The sequence below is a fragment of the Alligator mississippiensis genome, chromosome 5 (genome assembly GCF_030867095.1).
Source record: "Alligator mississippiensis isolate rAllMis1 chromosome 5, rAllMis1, whole genome shotgun sequence".
NCBI classification, from domain to species: Eukaryota; Metazoa; Chordata; order Crocodylia; family Alligatoridae; genus Alligator; species Alligator mississippiensis.
In genome coordinates this window covers 91,205,433-91,220,567 of record NC_081828.1, presented here as the reverse complement: position 1 = coordinate 91,220,567, position 15,135 = coordinate 91,205,433, and the positions used below count along the sequence as shown (strand labels likewise).

The window sequence follows — 15,135 nt, the reverse complement described above, 5'->3', positions numbered from 1 at the left end:
ATCAACATTTCATAGATTTCATAGATTTCATAGATTTTAGGGCTGGAAGGGACCCCAAAGATCATCAAGTCCAGCCCCCTGCCCCAGGGACAGGAAGTAATCTAGGGTCAAAGGATCCCAGAAAGATAAGCATCCAAACGTTTCTTGAATGAGTCCAGAGTGGGTGCCTTCACCACTTCTGGAGGGAGTCTAGTCCAGGTCTTGGGGGCTCGGACAATAAAGAAAAATTTTCTTATGTCCAGCTGCAGCAAGGCACTGTTTGTGCCTGTCACTTTAAGGGCCCAGCCAAGCAGCCAGCAGGTGCTTGATTGTGGCAGCCATTTTAGATCCCTGGCTGCCTATATAAACAGATCAGTTCACTGCTGGCAGGTCAGGCAGTAACATCATCTGGTTGCAAGGTTGCTTGGAACATCCTGGAGGTAAGGGAGGAGCTGTAGGGGGTGGTCAGAAGGGTTCTGGTCCTAGGCATGACCTAAAAATGCACCCTGCTGGGAGTGGGTGGCCTGCTGGGGCTCTCAGTTGTGTGGGAGTCCCCAGAAAATGCCAGGCAAATTACCACCCCAGTGAAAGGTTGGCTGGGGTGCCTTAATAAACCCAGCTTCCACAACTGGGTGGGTCACCCACTAGTAGGGTCCAGAGGGCAGACACGAGAGAGAGAGGACTAGAGGCTCAGAGGGGTGAGGCCAGGGCCTGTGTGGTCAAAGGTCCTGGGGGGACCTCTCCTGCGAGAGGAAATGGTCTCAGGGAGCTAGCCAACCCCGAATGAAGGTGGAGTAGGCTTCCTGAATGGAGAGATCTTGAATGTGTCCTGACTGGAGGATTCTAGGGCCCAGTGTGGGGCTGGTGACACTAAGAACTATGGATGCCATCTGTGAGGTTTAGGTTGTGCTATAGGGGAGAAAGAGAGCAACAGATAGCACCCCCTGGCATTGGGACAAGAAATGGGCAGCCTTCTGCCTAATTAAAACAATTAATTAATAACAAGGCATGGCAGGATAGGAGGTGGTTGGTTGGCCCAGAAAAAAGTGAGTGGGCCAAAAGTAAAATTGGCCCTGAGAGCCTCCTGTTACACCAGCCTAAAATGGTCTTGGAAGAGTTTATGACCATTGGTCCTTGTTTTTCTTTGGGGTGCTCTGGTGAACAGATGTTCTCCCAGATCCTGATTCACATCCCTTATGTACTTACAAGCAGCCACCAAGTCCCCCCTGAGCCTGTGCTTTTCCAGGCTGAAGAGTCTCATGGCTCTCAGGCTCTCTTCATAAGGCCTATTCTCTTGCCCTCTGATCATGCGTGTGGCTCTTCTCTGGACTTTCTCAAGCTTCTCAACATCCTTCAGCATCACATTGGTAGCTCATGTTCATCTTGTGGTCTTGAATTGTGGAGCCCAGAATTGGATGCAGTACTCCAGCTGTAGCCTCACCAAGGCTGAGTACAGCAGGAGGATGACATTCTGAGATTTGCTTGAGAAGCCTCTATGGATAGGAGCTAGAGTTTTCATTGAAAAATGATCATGTATGGTGTCTTTGACAACATCATAGACAGAAACCAGAGAACAAATGTCCTGTTTGACTACATGTAAAGATGGACACTGAACAGCTTTCCCATGTTTTATCCACAGACACTTATGTAAAAGAGATTTTCTTAGATGAATTTCTGTGTGACTGGTTTCGTAAGGCTCAGGTGTCCCAAAACCCCCTGATCTTAGTGGTCAACAGGCACTTGCATAATCAGCCTGGTGTACACTGGCTGGCAGTTTACCTGATGGATTGGAAATGCAGGGAATTTCTGACTTGTACAACTACTCCCCAAACAGTGCTCTCTTTCCTCAAAGTATTATGTTCTTTTAAAAAAGAATGCTACCAGCACTGCTTTTCAAATTAAACAGTTACAAGACCCCCCACTTCATTGCCTGTGGATAGTACTGTGTGTTTTTCCTGCACCACTGTTACAAGGGGCTACCATTTGAATGGATTTTAAAATTGTATGCCAGGTATTGGGGACAAAATGACTGGACAGTGGTACAGTTTGTAAAAGGTAAGTGTAAAGATGCATGTCTGGGTATTGTTGGCTTCCCACATGGCTGGACCTGCTCAAAACATTCCACATACCCAGACATGTGTCTTTTGTAATGACTTCCAGGAACATGATGTCTGAATAAAGCTCACTCTGCTATTTTTTGTTTTTTGTTAAATCTTTGTGTGCTTACCCCATACTATAAATATCTTGCGGACAAAAATTTGAAGAAGTATAGAATATTTTATTCCAAATGTCAAACTTTACAGTGTGACCCACTTGATTTTAGACAATTTTTGCTTCTTAGGCAGTGAGGTTGGTGTTTCTTGGTCCACAGTTGATACTTCCAGGGGTTCCAGAATATCCTGATTGACAGTACTGCCCACAGCAGAGGATGGCCATTCAGCTTGGCCAAGGCTTTCATAAAGATCCCATGTGACAGGGCAGGGGCTAAGTAGAAGCAGTGCGAGTCTGAAGGGCTCCCTGGACTAAATCAAGCACGTTAGAACCCTTAATGCCCATTCCATTGTATATAACCCCCCTTGATCATCACAAGAAAAAATGTTTCTGCTGGGTTAGTTTGCTGAGCAACCTTTTAGTATTTTTACTATATCAAGCATGCACGTTATCCAGTGCTTCCTGAACAACGGGTTCAGGATTCATTGGGGCTTCTACTAGGGGTTTTGCAATTTCTAGGGAGTTCTGTTCTGGAAGAAATAGGGTTAATTTCACATTGTTCAGGTCACCCTGTTTCATATATGTCTGGTACTTTTTTGAAGTATGGCAGCAAACAGTTTGAGTTTATCACATTCCACTAAACCCTGCCTTTGGAAAATGTCCCTTATTTCAGCAGTCAATAAGTAGGTCACTGCAGATCTGATATGTTCGTCAGGTGGTGGGGAAGCCTTTAATTGCTCCAGCTGGTGCCTGGACACCAGGTACATTTTTTCCACATACTCCATCACAGTTTAGTCAAGTCCTATGATCAGAGGGATAGCAAAACTTAACAGGGGTCTGATCTATCTCCCAGACTGTTTCACTGGCTGTTTCTTTCTCTTCAGAGACAGTCTTTTATTACTTAGGCTTTTTATGATTCCATGTCTCTTTTCAGCATGCTGATTTGGTGGGGTGTCATAGGGATATTTCCTTTTTAAGGTGTTCAGAGCAGCTTTTGATGTGGTCTCTACCCAATCATCAGAGGTTGAGCAGAGTATAGCTTTCCTCTGCCTGTAGGGAAGGATTGAATAAACAGTTTGGAGAAAGCCAAATTTCTCTTCACACAGTTAGACATGTACCCATTGTGCAGGCTCAGGAGCTGAAAAAAGCCTATTGCTGTATCATCCCTTTTTATTCCCGGCCCCTTTTTTCAAACTGTAAACAGCGAGCTACTTGGGAGGGAAATGCCATGTTCTTAATTTGAAACCCTCTGAGGTTGAAGTGTTTAAATCTACCAGCAGGTACTCATAAGGTTTTTCAGCAGCATCCTGAAAAATTGCTAGGAAGAACGGGGCCTTGCCTGGGTACATCTGCCTCACCAGGGACACCACCTGTAGCGTATCCCTGGGGTTTTTAAACAGAACAATGTACTTTATATTGAAGTTAATGGTGCAATTCTTTTTCCCCTAACAGAAAATATTCTGGACTATATAAATGATAATGCTTAGACTTCTGTGAAGTACATACTTGGTAAAGGCTTTCTCAGTTTCACTGCTCTCACAAGCATCAACTCATCCACCAGAACCATATGTACTTTTATTAGGAGGAAAAAAGTAGTCATCATTAAGATTGTCCAACAGTCCCTCCCCAAATTTTATAAGAGGATATTTACAAATCTTTTTTTTTTTTTTTTTATACAAAGGTTGCCAACCTCATAGCACCTCATGATGTTTTCAGGCATAACAGACAACCTTCTACCAGCATTAAACAAAAGGTTTTTTACAAAGTAACTTTTACTACAGTTGCTAGCCCAGCAAGTATCACAGAAAAGAGGTGCTTCAAAAACCAAAGGAGAGGCTGTTACAGTTTTATGTTGGGGCACTTGTGTCATTAATAACTTTTGGCAGACAAGGTTCCTTGGGTGAATCTGATATCTTTTACTAGACCAACCCAAATAGTTGGAAAATAGTTATTAAGCAAGCTTTCACGTTCAAAAACCCTTAGTCAGGCTAAGGAAGTTACAGCAGTTGGTGTGTGCTCTTCCTGGATGGAGTGAAAAGTAAAGAAGCCAGGGGCTGGGCTGGTATGCATACAAGACAGGTAGTCAGTGAAAATGTAGATTGAGGAGTCAGTGGGTGAGAGACAAGCACCGAAACTCGCTAACCTCATCATCAGAAGCAAACTTCCTCAAGCCCAGAACACACCAAAGGATCCAGACCGTGTCATGACAAGAAATGCAAAACCTGCCAACACATCTCCACTACCCCAACTATTACTACACCCCACAACAGAGCCATCAGCATCCCTGCATCTTACAGCTGCACCTCCAGAAATGTAAAATATCTCATCCAATGTACCAAATGCCCCAATGGAAAATACTTAGGAGAGACCAAACTACAACTGCGCACCAGAATGAACGCACACCGGAAATCTATCAAAGACAGAAATACCCAATTACCTGTGGGGATACATTTCTCACAAGAAAGCCGCTCTCTCTCCTATCTCTTAGTCCTGATCCTCAAAGGAAACTTACAAAACACTTTGCAGAGACGAGCCTATGAACTCCACTTCATCAACCTCCTGGATACTAAAAATCATGGACTAAACATAGACATTGGATTTATGACACATTATAACCTGCCTGACAACTGACTCCCCAGGTATCTCTCCACTTTCATCCCCCTTCTCTCTCTCCCCACCCCCCCCCCCAGCCTGTCTCTTGCCCTTTGACTCCTCAATCTATATTTTTGCTGACTACCTGTCTTGTATGCATACCAGCCCAGCCGCTGGCTTCTTTACTTTTCTTTCCATCCAGGAAGAGCACATACCAACTGCTGAAACTTCCTTAATTTTCCAACTATTTTTGGGTTGGTCTGATAAAAGATATCAGATTCACCTAAGGAACCTTGTCTGCCTATGTCCTTAGACCAACATGGCTACAACCTACATGTCTATAAATAACTTTCTGCATTTTTCTGAGGGCCTTGATCTCTCTCATCCACCTCTTTTTGTTCCTGATGATAGAGAGCTGTTGCAATGCAATTCTTTTAGTGGTGTCCACACTGAGATTTGCCCTGTAATCTAGAACAAGGTCTATGAAGGTCTCAGAGATGTTTTTTTCATAGTTGGCCACATTCAGGGTAATCCCTTTGACCCTTAAGCAGGCCTTTCCTCCCCATATGTTATACCCATACATTTTCAGACCTGCTGTAATGTGTTCATTTGGTAGGATCTTGCTCATTATCTCACCTAAATAATGGCCTAGTGGAGTCTCCATCATGGCTCACAGATATCTTGGAATTCATTTCAGGCATTGGTCTTGCAATCTGTCAAGCAGCTCATACAACTCTAAGCATGCATAAGCAGTGATGAAACAGGGTGTGAGGATGTCAGTATTACCTGAGAGCATGTAAGGCTCTTTGGCATGCTTCCAAGCTATGCAAGCTATTTTATTATTGATCAAGTCACAAGATGAGATCTCATAAGTGGGAGAAAAATAATAGCCAAAGAGTTAATTGGGGTTTGTTGTTATCAGGGAATTTTCCTTGCAAATAATTCAGAAACAATTTTGCAATTTGGTTCTTTGTGGGGTTCAGTATGATTTGCTCTTGGCATAAATGTATCCCTTCTTGTCATAGGAATTGTTCACATATTTTGTTTTCATTTTTCTTTGTTCACCAGGTGGGATATCCTGAGGCTTCCCGTTTCTGATGGAGGTGCAGTTTTATGTACTCTGAAAAAAAAAGTGTGTTAGTTGTTTGGCAAAATGCCAAACTTCACAGATTTTAGCCACCATGTAGACTTTCGTGATAGCTTTGTTCAACTCTGCTGTGTACCAAGTGCCCAGCAGGGCCCTCTTGCCATCAGTGTGAATGCACTTTTTTTTTTGTCTTATTTCCACGCAGATGCGGCACAGCAGTAACACAAGTTTCCTGTTTACTCTGACACAGGCAGCATAGGGAAAGAGAAGCCTTCAGGGGGTACAATTTCATTTTGGCCATTCCAAAATAACTTAACAATCAATTATGGTCTCCTGTCTCTCTCTTTTTTTTTTTTTTTTTTTTTAGGGTGCCTGATAGGGTGTTTCTTAATTTTGTTTATGAAAGGATAGACACCAGTAAAATCATAATACCCTGTTTGGTCACCAGCCTTAATACTGTAATAAAGACAGATAGCATTAGTCTTCCCCACAAAAGATGGCATCCCTAGGCAATAGAGGAGAATGCAGTTGGGCTTTGTTTAAGAAATCTGTGAGCTCCCCTTCTGATTCTAACATCATCTTCCACTCATGATCCCAAATGGTCCTGATGGTAAATCCTATTCTTCTGAGATAATTGGCTTGTACTGTGTCTAGTAATGCAAAAAACTGCAGGTTGGCCCTGTCAGCAGGTTACACTCTTTGTTGTAGCAGATGACACTGCCAATGGAAAAAACAGTCACTACATTCAAAGACTGTGGGTCTATTTCCTATTAATTTTGGCACGGTCTAAAAAAAATAGGGGCCAACCTGAAATTCCTCACAAAGCATGCTGGATTTGAATATTTTCTTTCTTTAATTAGCCATTGAATAGATGGGATCAAAAATCTCTTTTTCTGCCTGTGATTGTCTGGGGGGAAGAATAATGCAGGCAAGGCAAACAAAATAACATCACTGAGCCTATATCTACCTAAGGCCATCACAGAGGGAAGGTACATCTGGCCAGTATGCAAGCTTTACCCTATGTTTTTGTTTTGAATGTCAGATGTCAGCAATCTGGAGTGGAGTGGGTGAGAGAGGCTGGTGGTGTGCCCTATGTCCAGGGTGGTTTTATAATTTCTAGTGCCAATTAAGCATTCAATATAGGGCACCAGAGGCTTATCCTTCTCCTTGAACACCCCATATAAACTAGCATTAGGGTCTTTGGCAAATGAACAGGGTTCATAATTGCTATGCCCTTGGCTAAATGTTACCTTGTAAGGCACAGACAATTCATAGCATAACCTATTGCAATAACAGGATTAAAAATAATTCCATGCACAATTCAGCACAGAGCTCCTGAATTGTCTGGTATATAGTCTCAACTGACCAGTTCACACAGGCATGGCTTCCTTGCTGTCTTGCATTTAGAAGACAACCCAGGTAGTCTTCAAAAAGCCTCTCTCAGACAGTATTTAAGGATGCCATAAAAACGAACATGCATAAGAGCTTTCATGAGTTGTTTATGTTCTTGATGTGAGACAGGCTCAGTTAGAAGAAAGTTAAAAATAAAACTAAAAGCCACAGTAGCATCATCATCTTCTTCTGAAACACTGAACCTCTGTTCTTCACAAAAAGTTTCTCTTCTCTGGTTCCAGGACTTCTGGCGTGTTGCCTTTCTGGGGTCATTAGAAAGACTTCATCTAGCTGCAGGGGGGTTTCAAATGAAAATCTGTAGTTAGGCACTATTTAACCATCTCATAGCTAATTTCTACCCTTCCAACTGCCCATGGTAAAATCCTCTCAACAGTGTCTCTTCTCCCTCATAAACATCTTCTCTCCATTTAGGATCCAGCATAAGGCACCCCTCTTCTCCCAAATCCTCAGCCTGTGCTCTGGGAGTCTGGGCATCAGGCTCATTGCCCTGCTCCATGTTAGTGTGAGACTCCTGCCCAGGTTCAGGCATCTCAGGCAACTTTTGGGTTAGGGGGCTACTCTTCTCACATCCCCCACCTCCTCAGAAATGTCACTATGGTAGCATTTTTTTCAGCAGGTGTCTGGCAAGCCTTGGTGGTTAAGCAGGAGCAAAGTGTCTTACTGTTGCAGTGTAAGAATTCCTGCTTGCTTCTGTCTCTGTAAACATGGTCTTGAAAACATGAGGTCTGCTTTTGAAGGTTTCTCAACAGGGTTTGGAAAATAGTCGGTCCAGGGCTTCTGTTCTAGGTCCCACTCCTATACTTGCTCCCATTGGTTTAATGCTGCTCTTGGGGAGGTTTGAAACCCCTGAAATTCATGCCAGTTGGATGATGGTTGAAGTGTAAGTTGCCAGAGGTGTCACAACTCAGCTGCTACCTGTTCGGTCATGGCCTAGGATGATGGGACTTCTGGGACCTTTTGGGTGGGCCATGTGCCATGAGGGCAGGCCCTTCAGGAAGGTCGTGTTTCCCAGTTAAGGGATGGATCTTCTGATGTCACATACTATGTGATGAGGACAGGCTTCCGAGACCAAGATGTTGGTAAAGATGGCCAGCAACATAGCAGTGAGGGGTCATGCAGGCAGAGCTTCCAGTGTCACAGACCACGTGATGGGGCAGGGGCTTCTTAGACCAACATGGTGGTGAGGTGGTTTTGGAGTCATGAGTGGATCTTCTAGGGTCATGGACCATGTGGTGGTGCAAGGGCTTCTGAGATAAAGATGGACATCTTCTCTTCTCACCTACAAAAGGGAAAGGGAGTAAACGTAATTCCTCTGACTACATTTGATAACACTGTTGCCAGAAGGCCATGTGACGATGTTCCATATCTGATAGCAGCACTCAGTGGGAAAAGGCAAGGCAAATAAACATGGACAAATCATGTGGAGTGGAATGTTTTGCCACAGCTTTGGTGGGAGTATAATATTGGATCCTAATCATGCCAAAAGGAGAACCTGAGAGATTAAGATGGCCAGTGTCCATTAATTAGCCAAAAAACAATCACCATAGAATATTTAAATGGAGAAGAACATTTCTGACATCTATGAGGGAATTTGACTTGCTGGGAAAGCTATCTGTCAGTGTAGCATTTCATGCAGTATAACTGATCAGGCAATGAGGTCTCTTTCTAAAGCACATCTAGAAGGAACTGTAAACTTGCTCAATGAACTTGCAACTTGTCAAAGCAAATAATTATTTTTTATACACGGTGAAGCAAACATTAAAAAAAAATGCATTTTGGTTCTGTCCTAACCTAAACAATTTGTCATTTTATAAAAAGTGTTTAAATTTCTCCCCCCTCCCTTAAATTTATGTCTATCTTGAAATAAAAATATCATTCTAAAACAAAAATTCTAAAAAGGAAATATTTTCTAAGTTTGGCAACAACAAAAAAAGTTTTCCTGTCTCTATGCAATCACTATTCCCAATAAATGTCTCTAGCTAGTAATTATAGCTTAAACATCCAATCTTGGTCAGTTAGGTTCCCAAAAGAAACTGGCAACTGGGCCTCCATTCTTATCCATAAAAGGTAGGCCAGATGTTCCATACCCATGCTCATTATCCTGAAATAATTGCCTGGGGTAGTACCAGTGTTGTCAGCATTCAGCACCATTGACTTGACATGATAGATAAAAAGACAGCTGAAGAAAAGGAGAGAGATAAGGAAAACTGTGTGTGTGGACAAATAACTCTGATGTTAGGGCTGTAACTAGGAAAATAAAATTAGGAGCAGATAGAGCTGAACATGTTTGAAAATTGTAGTTTTCTAAGGAGTGATAAGTAAAGTCCTTTCCTGTATCGATCAGTTTCTGACTACGCTGTCATTGCGCTCCAATTAAAATGAACTTTGTAACAGCAAGGCATCCTCTGTCCTCTGTACACAATTCCCAGCCCTGCAGAATTGAAAACCCCCTCTCTCTCTTCCTTCTATTATCTTTTTAAAGGTCTATAGTGCTTTTCTAGAATCACTGTAGCAAATTGCAAGTGATGTATGAAATGAAAAATTCCTGCCTATCCAGTGCCCAGAGGGGATACAGACACTGCTTTTGAAATTGCCATTGCTGTGCAAGCTGCAGCAGTTTCCTAAAAGGTAACAGGAGTTTTACAACCCTTCTGTTTCCTTCCTTGTCTGCACACTCATTAGGTTAACTGGTGACGGCTTCTGGGGGAAGGGTATTTTTTTTTTTTTCAAAGTAGGACTGTCCAATATCAGCCGAAATCTGGCCCAGGAGGAGTTAATGTGCAGCCTGCAGGCACCCTCCTGGCTTCTGATGCTGCTGATGTGGCTAGGGTTTCTGAGGCAAGGCAACACACTGAGAAGCTGGTGAATTCACTGCCTGCACAGCAGTAGCATAGGAGTGGCGGGGAGGGGTTGGAGAAGCTGGGTGCTGCCATGGGGTGGAGGGGCTCATGTAGTGGGGGCACTGAGGAACCTACGCAGCATGTAGCCCTTAAGCCCTACAGTCTTTGCAGCATGCAGCCCCAGGCCCATGACCTGTGTGTCATGTGGCCCATCTGCTGTTGTTGGATAACCCTTATTCAAACAATTTCCCTGCTCCTCTAAGCCTTTTTTCTCCTGTAGACCCACACTGGTATTTTCAAATGTGTAGCTGGTGTCTTTAGAATTCTAGTTTATTTCAACTCCCTTGTATTAGAGATGGATTTAAACCTAAATCCTAGAACATAGAAATGAGGGAAAAGTTGAAACTTTATGGCTTGTTGGACCTATCTCTTCTTTATAAGTGGTCCCCCAGATCACTTAGATGACTAAGTGCCTGCTCCTGCAGGAAGACCATACGTCAGAGGACGCTTGGCACTTTGTAAAAGTTGGCTGTAGGCTGCTTCTGCTGTTGCTGTACTTTGTATGGCAGTTACCCTTAAGGACATTTATACACATACCTTTGTCTGCTCTGACACACCAGAAATCCAGTGCATTGGAGCAGACTCAATTTATCTAGTCTGCTCTGTACGTGAGCTGATGCATGCTGCACTGCATCACATACAGTTGTATAAGTGGTGAAATGCATGTCAGTGCCCACAAAATGGCGGCAGTGCACTTTTGAACTAAAATGCCTTTCAGGTGTTTTGGTTAAGAAATGCACTGCCGCCATTTTCTCAGTGTGCTGTTGCGCATTTTGCTCTTTATACAAATGCCCTAAAGTCCTGGCTGGAATTGAAGCCTTATTATGCTTGATGCTGTACGTGGCCATAGTGAGAGATCTTCCTTCAGCAGTCCCTCGCAGATGAGGATTATTGTTTTGTGTGTGTTTTAAAGATGGCTGATAAGGCCTATCTGGGATTGACAGACTCTACTGCAACTCGGACATGTTTTTGGTTCGTGACACACTGTTTCTGCCCCTCCTTGTTGTCAGGATGTTTCAAAGTACTGAGATCCCTTCAGCAGCCTCAGTGCATGGCCATAGTGAGAGATTATCCCTGTCTGGAATATACAGAGTATAAAGATTGAGTGAAGGATTTGGGTATCTCAGGTGGGAAGTAGAGACATAGATTCTCTATAAGTCCAGAACTATAATGGTAAAAACCATTACACAGTTGCTGTCTACCTGTAAAGGTGCTAGTTCCCCAGACACATGAAAGTACTGCTTTGGGCCACAAAGAGTAGTGTCTGAGTCAACTATTCTGTAAACTAGGTCCCTATTGATATTAAAAGTTTCTTTTGTCTGTGAAGGTCATGAAAAAAAATCACATCCCATAAGCAACATAGCTCTGTGAGGAACTATTCTTCCTTGTCCCATTCCCCCTGCCCCTGCCTTGGCTTCTCTTAGAAGAGATTCTTTCATCCAGGTGATATGGCACAGTTCTGGAGTCAGGAAAACTTCTATAGACAGAACTTGGTCTACACCTGGGGCCATAGCATTGATACAGCACAGGAGTTACTCAGCTTATTTCCTCTGAGTGGACTGACCTGGTAGACTTGTTCTCAGGAAGTTACTGTGCTGCTTCTGCCCTTCCTTGTTCAGCAGCTCACCCAGAACCTGAGACACATACATAATTCTCTACCCAGGTAAATAACCTCACTACTAAAGAGTCATGTTTATGTTTGCTCTATGTTTCTCACTCAAGGTTCAGGAACAGGAGGAATTGGAAAATGTACCACAAGAGAATATCCCCAGAGGTGGAAAGATGTGGGTTTGAACCCCGAGTGCTGCCAGAAGAAGAAAACTGAATCTGTGTCTGCTACATCATTATGCCTGGGCCCGGCAGCACTCGCTTTGCTAGTGGGTAAAAGGGGGATATTAGCACAACTGTTTTCATTATTTTAACAGTAAAGTGAAAGTGATCACTTCCAAGAGACTGCTCCAGGCACCTAAGTCTGAGCAAGGGCACAATTTAAGATATACCTGTCCTCCCCACTTCCTTAGTGGCTTGCTCCAAGTATTTTACCATTTAGTGTCCTACCTATTTTAGGTTTAATTCTGAGGTGCCTAATTCCCAATATATGGGGCCTGTGAGTTTAGAACAGGGTTTTGGATATCACTCCAGAACTACACACATCTTTCAATAGCCTCTTAAAGTTGTCACTGACCATACTCAGAATTGCAGTTCCAAAGTCTTGTTTTGGATCTAGCTCCTAGAACATACAATTTATGAATCTAAGGGGCTGGAAGGGACCTTGAAAGATCATCGGGTCCAGCCCCCCCTTCCCCCCACACTAGGCAAGACCCCATCAGGTGACCATCTAATCTCCTCTTGAAGGTTTCCAGGGTAGGTGATTGCACCACCTCTGGAGGGAGTTTATTTCAGTCTGGACACCCTGATGGTGAAGAAGTTTTTCCTGGTGTTGAGCCTGAAATGGTCTTCCAGGAGTTTGTATCCATGACTCCTGGTTTGCCCCAAGGGTGCCCTGGTGAACAGTTCTTTGCCGAGCCCCTGATGTATTCCCATGATGTAGCAGTAAGCTGCTACCAAGTCCCCTCTAAGCCTTCTCTTTTTTTAGGCTGAAGAGTCCCAGGTCCCTCAGCCTTTCTTCATATGGCTTGCCATGCAAGTCTCTGATCATATGGGTGGCTCTTCTCCGGACTCTCTCAAGCTTTTCCACATCCTTGTTAAAGTGCAGTGCCCAGAAATGGACGTGGTACTCCAGCTGTGGTCTCACCAATGCTGAGTACAGGCAGCCCTCAGACATGACAAAATTGGTTCTGGAAAACTGTGTTGCAAGTCAAAACCTTGTAACTCAGAACCAATTTTCCCATAGCAACAATGTAGCACCAGAATGGTATTTTATTTATAAATGCTTCTTGGCTATATTATTTCTAACCTTTGTATAGAGATTACACTTCCCCAACCCTCCCTCCACTCTCTTTCAAAGAAAAAGAGCAACCCCAAAATTTAGGTATCATCTAAAAAATTAGCCTTAGTGTTATGATTGGGAGAGTTGCATTGTTTCAGTGTAGATTGATTCTAGGTTATACTAACCTGTGTTAATGCTTCATTACCATGCAGTAAGACAGACATCTGCTTCCAGAAGAATCCTGTACTTTTTGAGAAGGAACACACAAACTTCCAAGTGGTGTCAGCGACTGTGTGAGATGCAGAGCTTTCTAATATGTGAAACCTCTTATTGAATCCTCTTATGAATATATTTGCCATGTAATTGATTAGTCTAATTTTATATTCTTAAACTTTAAGGGGTTCTGCCCCAACAGTTATATTCATTTTGTCCCAATAAACATTGCTTATATTTGTGGTCAATATAAGCACATGGGTAGGGTGACCATATGTCCTTTTACTGCATTTGTGTAAGTCTGTCTCCTGTTCATTAATGTTATCCATTCCATCCTCCCTTTACAGTTTGAAAATATTCTAAGCTTGCAGGGTAGTACATCTGTTTATCATGGCCAGGAAGAATGCAATTGTTGGGAACCAAAGTTCAGTATTTGTCTTAGGGGAGATTGTGGCAGGCCCTGAGGCAGCTGTGGCACCCCTGAATCCTGCCTGCACTCCTAGTCTTCTGAATAGCTGTTCTTGCTCCTCTCACCTACCATGCCTTGATGTACTTCTAATAGATTGGGAGCCTTCCCCTGAGTCCTGAAGTGCCTTCACTGATGTCTCATTGACCTTTCATGGTCTCTGGGCCCCCAGTGCACTAACCAAAACTCCACTGTTCTCTGCAGGTGTCTCTTGAGCCCTGGCAGGCCTACTGGTGTATGCCAGGGCTTGAGAGACACCTGCCAGTGGTCACACAACCCAGGGTCCAAATTAAGCCATCAGCCTCTTAATCTTGGTCTCCAGCCTTCCCCATAGACACGCCTATGCTTTGGAGGTGTTACTCTGTCCACTTTTACCTTCTTTTATAGGTATGGGCTGCCTTAGCGTACAGGTTATTCTGGCTGTAGGTTGGTCACCTGGGCCCATGTGCTCTGGCTTGGCCTTTCAGCCTCAGCTTCTCATCAGCCACAACCTGCTTCTGTCACTTCCTCTGGGCTCAAGCTCTGCCCTCTTGCTCTCATCCTTGGGATCAGATTCTGGCATTCTTGGCCTCAGTCTGCCCCTGCCTCCCTCTGTTTTGTGCCCCTACCCCTAGCAGGTCTCAAACTGGTGTGCCCCTCAGAAACCCCTGTGTAGTCTCCTTACAGCTACTATCCAGTTCTCCAGTACAGAACTGAAACAAAAATACAAGCAACTGCTTTAAACTCAAGCAATCAAAGTCCTCTACCCCTGAGTCATCAAACCACTACCAAGGCAGCTCCCTACTTCGTGGCGCTCTCAACCTGGGAGTACCTGACATGGCCTGCAGCTCCATGCAGGCAAGGAGGGGGAGGGGCTCATAAACTGCAAGTGCCTACTGCATGCTTAACTACTTAGCAATTAGGCAGTGTAGTACAGTAAAAGCTGTTATCTGGCATCCCCCAGGAATGGGGGATGCGGGTTAATCAAATATTCCAGTTAATCAAATATGTACTGTCTGGTGTACTTCCTGGCATCAGTGTGCCGGGGGACGGGGAATGCTGCTTTGCCCCATGCAGGCTGCTTTGCCCTGGGCCAAAGAAGTGGCAAGAACTCTGCTCGCAACGGTGGCAAAACCCGGTAGTGGTACTTCCAGTTTCGCTTTTGCCGCATCCCTCAGATGCTGGTTAATAGAGTTTTCCAGCTAATAAAGTGATGGTTAACACAGCTGTTACTGTACTCAGGGCTGTATTACTTCTGTCTCATGAACCCAGGCTTATATCTCCTGGGCTTCTCCCCTTCTGGTTGGGTGATCTTCTTACTGGCTGCAGGTGTGTTCTCTGAGGCTCTAGAGCAGCCTACTGATGTTTCTTTGGCTAAGCAGCAGTAGTACCCTTGCTGCCTAAC

The 15,135-nt window shown here is 44.0% G+C and overlaps 1 long non-coding RNA gene across 1 annotated transcript; it reads left to right on the top strand.

Moving 5' to 3' along the window:
• The first annotated feature begins 370 nt into the window (after positions 1-370).
• LOC132250840 (uncharacterized) lies at positions 371-13,936 on the top strand. Its single transcript, XR_009462496.1, has 3 exons — positions 371-419; positions 11,905-12,059; positions 13,285-13,936. It is a non-coding gene; the product is annotated as an uncharacterized LOC132250840 (long non-coding RNA).
• The last annotated feature ends 1,199 nt before the right edge of the window (positions 13,937-15,135 follow it).